The following is an 11,728-nucleotide window of genomic DNA, read 5'->3' as shown; positions in this document are numbered from 1 at the left end:
CCAATGCTCAAAAGGAACTCAGCCACTTTGCTTCCATGAGGCCCAATGCTCAAAAGGAACTCAGCCACTTCGCCCCATAAGGCCCAAAACTTACAAAGAGTTATGGCTGTTGCTTTTATTTTAGTAATTCATTAAAGCATAAGATTTATTTTCTTCTGAATTATTCAGTTTTGTTAATATATTGTAATGTATTTTACTTTATTTTTAGTGTTTTTACATGAATGTATATAATATAGACTACTTAAAGTTGCAAGTAATGAGCTACCATTGAGATAAGTTTAACCATCAATTCTGCTTAACTCAACTTGGCTTGCTGACAACAGTTCCACTGCTACTTCAAGATTGAATGGGTTGTGGCATGAAAGCCATTCAGTTTTAATGACACTGTCTTCAACAATATTTACATGTCCAAAGCTTGCAAACACGGTGTGTTATTAATGCTAGGATGGTAAAATGGAAGTAACATGTTAGAAATATGATAAAAAGGAAAGGAAAAATAGAAATTAAATGTATCATGAGACGTGGAATTATTTTTATGTTTATTCACATGTAAGCATGTTAAATTTTTCAGTCTGTTGAATACTAATAAAGAATTGTCTTAAAAACTGATAACGATAATTGAAAGAAAATTTGAAATGAAGGAATAGAATGGCAAATATTGAAACCATAACAAATAAGGAGTATGTTTTGTTTTTGTTTTTTATTTCAACAGAATCTCTTAGAAAATTCAATAATCACATATGACCTTAAAGTTCAAGTAGGCATAGAAAATGTTCTTTTTTTTATTGTGGAAATCAAATTTACTCATGCCTTGCAGCTATTTGTTTACAATTAAGAAAGTGTAATCTGCATTTCATAAAAATGCAAGGCTATTGGCATCTGCTAGAATAATTCTGGTTTTAAAAATGAATATCTATGTTTATTTATTCATTTATCTTTATTATATTTTTATTTTGTATCATCTGTTATCTCAACTGGCAACACACAAATTATTATCTAACAAAGTTTAGAATATGGAAATATTATGTGTAATAATTATTAATTTCAAATTTTGGTACAAGGCCAACAATTTTAACAGGAGGGTGTAAGTCAATTACATCAACCCCAAAGTTCAACTGGTACTGTTTTTATCGGTCCTAAAAGGATGAAGGGCAAAGTTGACCTCAACAAAATCTGAACTCAGAACATGAAGACAGGCAAAATGCTGCTAAGCATTTTGCTCAGTGTGCTAATGATTCTGCCAGCTTACAAATAACTAAAAAGTTGGTATTTCCAAAACAATAGAGAAATTGATAAAAAAAAAAATCTGAAAAGAAAAATACTCTCTGATAGATACAACTGTGATAGAAGCCTGCATTCTTTCAATTGTTCTATATATGCAGAAAGGAAACATTTTGTAACCATATTTTCACTGTAACCATATTTTCATTAGAGCAGCTGACAAAATGCCTTACGGTATTTACTTGTGGGTTCAAATCCCATCAAGGTTAACTTTTCCTTTTATTCTTCTGCGATTGATAACATGAAGTACCAATAAAGTAAACAACTTTACACACTGCAAAATGTTTGCCCCTTCTTTTAATGCTAAACATCAATACTATTTGTAAATCAACAAGTTTTAATTTATGCATTATCTATCCCAGTTTTAGAACAGCTATACCATATCCCTTGATAAACAAGATATATGGTTGGCCACAGAAAGGACATCTAGTTGGAAAAAACTGCCTCAGAAACCCATGCCAGCATGGAAAAGTTAAGGGAAAATCTTCATAATGGTAAATTAATAATTTCCAATTAATAGCTCTAACTACCTTTTGGTGATGAGACACAACATGATGAAATACTAGTGTCTCAGAATGCCAAGCATCAATGAGACAAGTGTGTCGAAAGTGTGTAAAAGGGAGAAATTATTCTCTGAAGACATATGATACAGCACCTAGCATATTTTGTGTCTGAGCCTACCCAGACGTGTTAGAAATAAATATGCAAATATTCGTTTCAATTTGTAATTGATTTTTTTGACCTTTTGTTTTCAATCTATTCCAAAAATACATCATTAAGCATTATAACACATTATTCATAAATCTATTTAATTTGTAAAAAAGAAACAAGAGAAAGAAAAAAGATAAAACATTTGTTGAGGGTTTCACTTCTCATCATATTTGCATTCCACTATAAAATTTGGTGAAGCTACAGCTTCTGGTATATCAATGTTTGAATTCAAGTAGTAACTACTTCAATTGCTCAACTATAGTACCATCTAAAAAGGTATAGTTATGGCAACTTCTATGTTATCACCCTTACAATAAATAAACAACAAATAAATTATAGACATATGATTTAAAGAATTATAGATATACAAGGGTTATCTCTAATAATTCCCTTTATTCTTGCATTAGAGTGTGTGTGGAGGGACTTAGTTTTTTAAGGTTACCCTTGATCTGGTAGACTTATGATCAAAGGGGTCATCTGTGACATTCCTATTTAGTATTTTTCATAGTATATCAAAGACTACATTATCATTTTCATTTTTCAAAGATTTTTAACCCTTTAGCATTCAGATTATGCTGTCAAATGTAATGCTTCTTTATTCACATTGCTTTCAATTATAATCATGCATTATCTCATAACTTCAAGATGTTGATGATATAATTGTTTATTTTTAGCTTGACATTGTAATTTAGGTGTGAGAAGCAGGATCTGGCCAGTTTGAACACATAATAATCAGAGTATTTGAGCCAAGTATGGCTGGTTTAATACATATTAGCAACAGATTACCTTTCTGAAAGGTAATATTTATCCCCAGTTAGTGAACAGTATAGTTTGTTCTAACAGAACATCCACATTTAAGTGGGAACAACCTCTCAACTGGTTCAAATGTTAAAGGGTTAAAGTGTAATGCAATAGTTTAGGCTGTTTTTTGACAGGTTGATTGAATAAGCAGGAGAGGGAGGTGGTCCTTTGGTGGTTTATTATTCATGTGTTGACAACTTTACTGTTGGTTGTTTTAAAAAGATAGGTTAGAGATCAGTTCATAATTTCTTTCAAATTCAAAACCATTCCATTTAGATCACCATTGATCTGGCAGACCTATGATCAAAAGTGTTTCACCTGTGACATTCCTATTTCATTTTTTATCCATAGTATATTTAGGACTACATTATCATTCCAAGCAGGAGGACCATTCCTCTCCAGATGCATCTCCTTTGAACTCAGCTTTCAGTACATCTCCTCTCCAAATGATGAACATTCTAGAAAAGAAGTAAACATTGCAAACTTCTTTTTCCTTTTATTCTCTTTCCAATAATTAAAAAAATAAAAGCATTGGTTAGCATCTAAGTATCTTTAATTGTTCTTAGTTAATGCATGACAGAATTATATGGAATGCATAAGATAGTAAATATATTTTGAAACAAATTTTGTTCTGATATAGAAGCTATAATTAAAATGAAGATTCAATCTGCCTTGCTAATCTAATAAAGAATTCTTTATCAAAAATTGTACTTTATATTTACTTAAAATCAATTAGCTATTATTCACAGAGTAATGTAACAAGGACAAAATACTCTTAGATTAAAAAAGAAATCAAGAATATTTTAAACCTATTAATTGAATTCAGCTACACATTCCTATATTCTCTGATATATATTGTTATGATGAGTGGTATAGATGTCTGATGTAAAATGGTGTTATACAAATAAATGGTTGGTTGTGGTTATCTAAAAATAACCTATCGCAGAAATATATGTTAACACAGAACGCACTCAATACTACTCTCTTCTCCATGTCACTGATGTTGTCCAAGAGAAAGGAAGAGGCTGATACAGCTTGGCACCAGTGATGATGCAACTCATTTCTACAGCTGAGTGAAATGAAGCAACTTGAAATAAAGTGTCTTGTTCAAAAACACAATACACAGCCTGGCCCAGGAATCAAACTCACTACCTCATGATTGTAAGCTTGACACTCTAACAACTGAGCTATGTATCTTCACCTGAATTTACCCTTTCTGAATTTCACATCAGTTACTTACAATATTCCTTTAATATATACTTCTGTGTTTAATTAAGAAGACAAGTAATAATTTGTAAACTTTATCATAAAAAACCAAGGAGTTGTTCTGTTAGCTACCATATATTGTTTACAAAAGAAATCAATACTGACTCTACAGTACAAAATACTGTTTCAACATTTTAGCTCTGGGACATTTTATAATGTTTAGTATATACTTATATCTAATAATGACAGAACAAATAAGCAAATTTTATAGCACTTGCAGAATCTTTATTGGTAAATGCTAAACAAAAGGTAATTCTGCCAAATACCCTTACATAAAATGAAAACAAGCTCTGATACTAAACAGTTGAAAATCTTTTTATAACCTTCAATTATTTGTGCTTTTTATTAGACTGAGGGCAATGAATAATAACAGAGGAAAGACATTATATCTGTATTTCAGTTCAGTCTGGTCATAAAATAAAATTCTGATGAACCATAGATAGTATCTGCCTCATTTTTTTGGAGAGAAAATAAAGAATTAGTTTTCTCCTTTCTATTTTTTTGTTTTTGTTTTGTTTTAAAGTCTAGATTGGTCTTCTTTTTGAACTTAGAGCCTGGCTACTGACCAACGATTCCAGTATGTATTGTTGTCATCTACTTCATTGCACCAGTATAGAGAAGGAGGGTGCAAAATTAGATCAGACATCAATGATGGTGGTGATGAAGATGATGATGATGATGAAACAATGGTGATGCAGATAAGGATGAAGATGGTGGTAATGCTTGCTATGATAACTGAGAGGTGTTAGGGAAAGTGGAAGGACTGATGAGATAATGATGATGAAAATGGTGGGGGTGAGCTTGATTATGAAGATGAAGATGACGACAAGGTGACAACACTGATAGGGGTAATAATAATGTTGATGATGATGATGATGATAACAATGATGATGACATTGGTGAGAATTTCAATGATGATGACGACAATGATAATGATGATGATGATGATAATGATAAAGAAGTAAGAAGATTAAGCCTTTCCTTATAAGAAGAATTTAATTAATTTAATTGGTGTAAGTTTCTTACCAATTTTTATTTAATTCCTTGTGCAGAAACACTAGATAAATCTGCAACTCATTAACCTACTCTTCAAGTAGACACAGAATTAAATTACAACTGTTCTGATTTTAAAAGCACAGTGTTTAAATTCACGCTAATGATAGGTCTCTAGATCTGTATGTTCTGTTGATAAGAAATGCAACATCACCTAACATTTTTGGAAATTGTATTGCTAAGTTTGTTAAGGGAGCTTAGTTTGGTGTAAGAGTGCTGATCCAGCAAGTTAATTTATTCATATTCTTGTAGTTCCTGAATCACAGTAGTCTTTGAGCTCTCTTAATCAGTACAAAGAATTCATGAGCAACCATGTAAATAATGTATTATTATCTAAACATGCCAGATGGAAAGCTGGCAGGATTGTTAACACACCAAGCAAAATGCTTCATGACATCTTGTCAGTCTTCACACTCTGACTTCAAATTCCATCAAGGTTTTGATAAAATAGGTACAGTCAAATACTTAAAATTGCTGGCTCTGTGCTAAAATTTGAAATCAATATCTGAGCATATCAGGTGACAAGCTAGCAGAATTCTTAGCAATCTGGACAAAATGCTTCATGTTCTGAGTTTAAATTCTGCCGAGGTCAAATTTGCCTTTCATCCCTAAGGAGAGTGGGTCAGTAATGTAAGTTAAATACTGAGATTGATGTAACCAACTTACTCTTCCCTAAAATTGCTGGCCCAGTGCCAAAACTTGAAACTAATGTTTAAACATGTAAATAGGTGCAGATGTGGTCATGTGGTTAAGAAGTTTGCTTTCCAATGACAAGGTCTTGGGGTTCAGTCCCACTGTGTGGCACCTTACATTGGGAAAATATCTTCTATTATAGCTCTGGGTCAACTCTGGCTTTGTGAGTGGATTTGGTAGACAGAAACTGAAAGAAGCCTTTCATACCTCTCTACATGTGTGTGTGTGTGTGTGTGTGTATGTGTGTGTGTGTGTTTATGTGTGATTGCGTGGATGTGTGATTGTGTGGATGAATCACTTTGTCTTGATCACTGTAAATGAATGTCATTCATTTCTAATCTTCTGCAAAAATGTATCTAACCATGGGAAAATATCGGTTTCAAATTCTGGCAAAAAGCCAGCAATTTTTGTGAGGGGTAAGCCAATTACATTGACCCCAGTGCTCAACTGGTACTTATTTTATTGTCCCATAAAGGATGGAAAGTAAACTCAACCTTGGTGGAATTTGAAGTCAGAGCATAAAGACAAACAAAATGCTTAGCAGCATTTTGCCTGGCATGCTTAATGATTCTGCCAGCTCACCACCTTAAAGCCATGGGGAAATATTACTTTATATGGAAACAGATGAGGGTTGGCAGCAGGAAGGCCATCTGGTTATAGAAAATCTGCCTCAGTTCCATCCAACTCATTGCAAGCAAGGAAAGATGGATGCTAAAATGGTAACAATGATGACGAAGATGACATACTTGTAGGTGAGTTACTAAGTGTTTGCAGTGATAAAGATTTATATAGTAATCTGCTTGTTCATTCGCCTGTTATATTTTAGTTAGTTAGAGAAGTGGGCGAGAGAGAGTGGGGGAGAAATGTGAGTAGAAAAGAAAGAAGAGTGGGAGAATAATAATAAACTACAGTCAAATGCATCATATGGTTAGTTGAAGGGAGAAGTAAGGAGAGAGAGGGTGAGAAAAATGGTAAGCAAAAAGTGGGAGAGAGAAATGTTAATGATGTGCTGTAGGATGGGGAGGGAAAGCTGAAGAGAAAGAGAGAAATGTTAAAGACACGAAGAGAGGAATGACATGGTTAAAAAGTTTGTTGAAGCAGTAGGAAAAAGAAATTAGCAGAGGAAAATTTTAAAATCATATAATATGTTATTATGACTGGAAGTGAAATAAAATAAAAACAAAAATCCTCCCTTCTTTCTTAAGTAGCTTCTCTTAATCATTTTCGTTCTGTGGAGTTTCCACGAGTCCCACTAGTAATGTACAATGTGTTTGTTAGTTATTTGTTGGTACTTATCTTTTACTAAATCTGAAGGCTCATGGAGTTTATTAGAAATGGAGAACATCAGCAAAATTCTCATCAACATAAATAGGCAACAAACTAAGTTTATTGGACATCAGATGAGATGACAGAAACCTAGAACATTTGGTTGTAACTGGAACAGAGAAAGAAAGAAGGAACTGGGTATGACAAAGAGATAACATACTTGCTGGGTTTATGTTGTGTTGGCGCCCCCAAGCGAAGGTGGAGTTGAGTAGCTGTTCAGTAGCAGTTGAGTAGAGATCATCCGAAGGTGCTAGATAGCAGTAGCTTGAGACATTACAGTTTAGAAGCTGCTAACAGAAAGACAGACCCAATAATTTTATACAGTGTGTGGAAGACAGGAAGGCAGAGAGCAGTGGTTCTCAAGCATTTTTTATCTATGGACCCCTTTGATTACTATTTTATTCTGATGGACCCCCAAAGCTATTTGATGTTCAAAAACTAGTTTTATAGAAGCTTCTTTAACAATTCCTATTTTGTTTTTCATACATTAACTATGTAAAATATTAGAGAAAGAATCCTAGTTGTTTCCCACTGTAAATACATCCAAAGTAACATCTTTTTCATGGACCCTGAGAATATGACAATCCCTAATTTACCATTTTGTTTGTACAGACCCCAAAAGTCACATGGATCTCCAGGGGCCGTATGGACCCCAGATGGTAATTTAAAATACTACTGTGAGTCCCCAATTTACTATTTTGTTTGTGTGGACCCCAAAAGTCACATGGACCTCCAGGGACCACATAGACCCCAGCTGATAATTTAAAATACTTTCTGTGGATCCCCAAGTTACTATTTAAAAAATTTTTTCATGGACCCTTAAAATCCCACTGTGGGTCCCCAATTTACTATTTTGCTTGTGTGAAACCCCAAATATTTTACATGGATCACCAGGGGCTATATGGACCCTGGTTGAGAATCACTGGCATAGAGGTTCCATAATTACTTATGTTTGGGATTTTGCACATGAAGAAGAAGGAAGAATTTGTCGTGCAAATGTCACATGTGTAAACAGAAAATCAAGGTTCACCTCTCAGAATCTTAGATTTATAGCATCATGATTCTCATCTGTTTGCAAAGAGGTTATAAGAAAGAGAGCAATTGAGCACTATAATGAGGAAGGCTGATATCCAATTTCCACTGGATCATTGTAATCTCACTTGGAAAACATCCTTTGGTGGGTGGGGTAGTGGTATCATTGGCAATGGTGGCAGAGGCAGTAATGCATCATCACCATCAACAGTATCATTTGTCACCATCACCATCACCATCATCATCATCATCATCATCATCATCGTCGTCGTTGTCATTATTATCATCATTATCATCATCACCAACACTACTATTGTTGTCATCAACATCGTCATCATCATCATCGTCCTCATCATCATCGTCATCATCATCATCGTCATCATCATCATCGTCATCATCGTCATCGTCATCATTATCATCATCACCATTATTGTCATTGCCATCATCATTTTCATCATCATTATCATCATTGCTGTCATCGTCACCACCACCACCACCATCATCATCATCATCATCATGGTCTCTCTCCTGCCCTTCATCATATTCAGTGCTGTCCTCTTCCTTCTCCCTTTCATCATTTATCATGATTTCTTCATTATCTTCTTTATTTTAATTATCTTTTATTTATTAGTTTGTTGTTTATCTTGTCATTTCTGTAAATGAAATGTTCACGACTTAAATGATGTAATTAACAACTTAAGTCGTCAGATGTTCTGCTTACATCAAATTAGATATAATATTAATCTATTTTACTCACAGTCTTTCATTTTTCCTCTCTTTTTGTTCTTTGCAGCAATATTAGATTAAATATAATTTAAACTTTTCTCTTTTTTCTTCAATTAATATTCGATTATCTGAAAATTTGCACTTTTAACTTTATTTGTGCCAATATTAGAACCAGTAACAACAATAATAATAATGACAATCATAATTAAAAGAAACCACTACCACCACCACTATCATCGCTATTATTATTATTATTATTATTATTATTATTTTGGTTGTTATTGTTGTTCATAGCTGTTATCATCATCGTCATTGTTGTTGTTGCTATTATTACTGTTATTATTATCATTATTATTATTGTTGTGTACATTCAAGCAAATGGATAGCTCTAAGAGAGAGAAAGTTTTGACATGATTTGATTTCTCTATAAAAAAGATACTTTTTTGTACCAGTTTTACTAACAGACAACTTTTGGATAGTTTGAGGGTTTACTCTATTACTTTGTGTAGCAAAATGCTTTGTCTTGATATATTTTTAACTGTTTATATATTCATGTCTAATATTATTTGCAATATTTACACAACTATTTTATTCAGTTTGGCTTCTTGTATTTCTATGTCTTTTTTCCATAAGTCCAGTTTCTCATGTAATTTCCTGTTGGTTTGTTTGGAGATTTCTTTTTGCACTAAGCTGTCACATTTCTCAAATTTCTCTTTAAAGTGAGGCCTATGAAGCTTTAAACTGCTGATCTTTGCTTCAAACCTTTGGTGTGCAAGATTTATTCTGATTTTCATTTCTTCATTTGGTTTTGATGTGATATTTTGGGGATGGAATTTTTGTAGGAAAATCACTGGTTCTTGGTTTATCCATTGTGCATATGTGTTTGTTAAATTTTCATTTCTGATTGCTTTCCAATATGCATCTTTACTTTGATTTAATAAATTATACCATATCTTTTTCATCTGGGTCATTTTCTTGAGTGCTTCATTCTCCAAATGAATTTCATTCTATTCCTTAAAGATATCTTGTGTATTGGAATGTTCTGTTGTTGACAGAGAAATGGAGATTGTATTTAGAGTTTCAGTAGTGTGTTTTAATGTTAGCAGGATTTCTACTTTTTCTCTGTAAATACGAGTTTGTTCTATTCCCCCAAAAAATGATGCGAGTCATATTTGTTTGTGAGGATTGTTACTTTGTTTGAGATTTCCTCCAAAATTCTGTCACTTGAGTTCATATTTGTTGTTGATTTCGATCTGATCAGTACCATCTTGATTGTGTAACAGTTGCTTAAATATTTGAAAGTCTATGAGGATAATTTAATACAGTTTTGAAGTGCAAAGGTGATGTTTTTAAAGAATATTATTTAAAAAAAAATTTTATGAAATCTGTTATGAGAATGTTACTAACCATTTTTGAGAAGATGTTTTTTTTTCTAGTGTGACTGTATTTGAAGGTGAGGTTGACAGTATTTGAAGTGTAAAGGTGATTTAAAAAAATATATTTTTTTGTAAAACAACAGCTTTCTTTCAGTTTCTATCTACCAAATCCATTTGCAAGGCCTGAGGCTATAGTAGAAGACATTTTCCCAAGTGCTATGCAGTGGAACTGAACCCAGAACTATATAGTTAGGAAGCAAGCTTCTTAACACACAGCTACGCCTGCATCTGTAAATATTTGGTTGAAACCCTTTTGGATAGAAAAAGTCAAAGACTGCCTGAAGTACTCAAACTCACATCTCTTGTACACTTTTTGACCAAAGCATTTCTTTGAATTTCTCTATTCGTTTTAGCAATTTCATTCTAACCAGTGAAAATAATATGCTGTTGATGTCTTAAGAATTTAGAAACTTCAAAATGAACAATGGATGTGTAATAGTTCTTTTTTTGGAACCGTGCATCTCAAAGCACATAAAGGTATAAATAAAAGCATGTAAATATTGGGCTAAAAAAAACCTTTACAGACAGAGTAAGCCAAAGGCTCCTCATGGGACTTGGACCCACATCTTCAATAGACATGGCAAAAATTCTACCATTATACCAAAGCGATCCTTTGAATTTCTCTATCCATTTCAGAAACTACTCAAAAAAACCCCCAAAAAACTGTGAAATCTTAATTAGTTGAGTTTGTGTCTTAGGTAGTAAAAATTGCCACATGTTGCCCAAATGGCAGATTTACACAGATTTTTCCAAACACCAACATTCTCATTGTTCTTGTCTAATTATTCATCTTTAAGACCACACATACATAATTGAAAAGTCATTATTACAGTAAATATTACTGTCAACTTATAGATCTCAATAGCTTGTATGATTTGATTACAATTGTCCATTTAGTTACATTTGCAGTGCAAGTAAACTGTCATTTCTCTTTGTCCAAAATATTATGGCATTTTACCAAATTAAAAATAAGTAATTGCTATTCCATCTCTTCAGCTGTCAGTGATAATTGATATATCCAATAATTATGAGTGTAATTTGGACACTGAAACAGAGAAGTGGGGTTGTTTATTATTATTGTTGTTGTTATTATTATTATTATTATTATTATTATTATTATTATTATTATTATTATTATTGTTCAGTAGTTTTATTTTTATAATGTGCTTTCACTTCACTACCGAGTGCAGCTCTGTGCGCCTTGGGTATGTGCTGTGGTTTGCTGTGATGCTCTTATGGTTACTGTATTGAAAGTGTTTTGCGTAGGATGTGTGCAGTGCCCAGTAGTGCAATTTTCTGTATGTTATATATATTTGTAAGTCCTGGTGTTTTTGTTATGTATTTGTCTGAATATTTTTTTATTATACCTAAAGCACCTACTATGATAGGAATTGTTTCTGTTT

The sequence above is a fragment of the Octopus bimaculoides genome, chromosome 2, assembly GCF_001194135.2.
Source record: "Octopus bimaculoides isolate UCB-OBI-ISO-001 chromosome 2, ASM119413v2, whole genome shotgun sequence".
NCBI classification, from domain to species: Eukaryota; Metazoa; Mollusca; class Cephalopoda; order Octopoda; family Octopodidae; genus Octopus; species Octopus bimaculoides.
The sequence above is the reverse complement of the archived record's forward strand: the minus strand, read 5'-3'. Positions refer to the sequence as shown.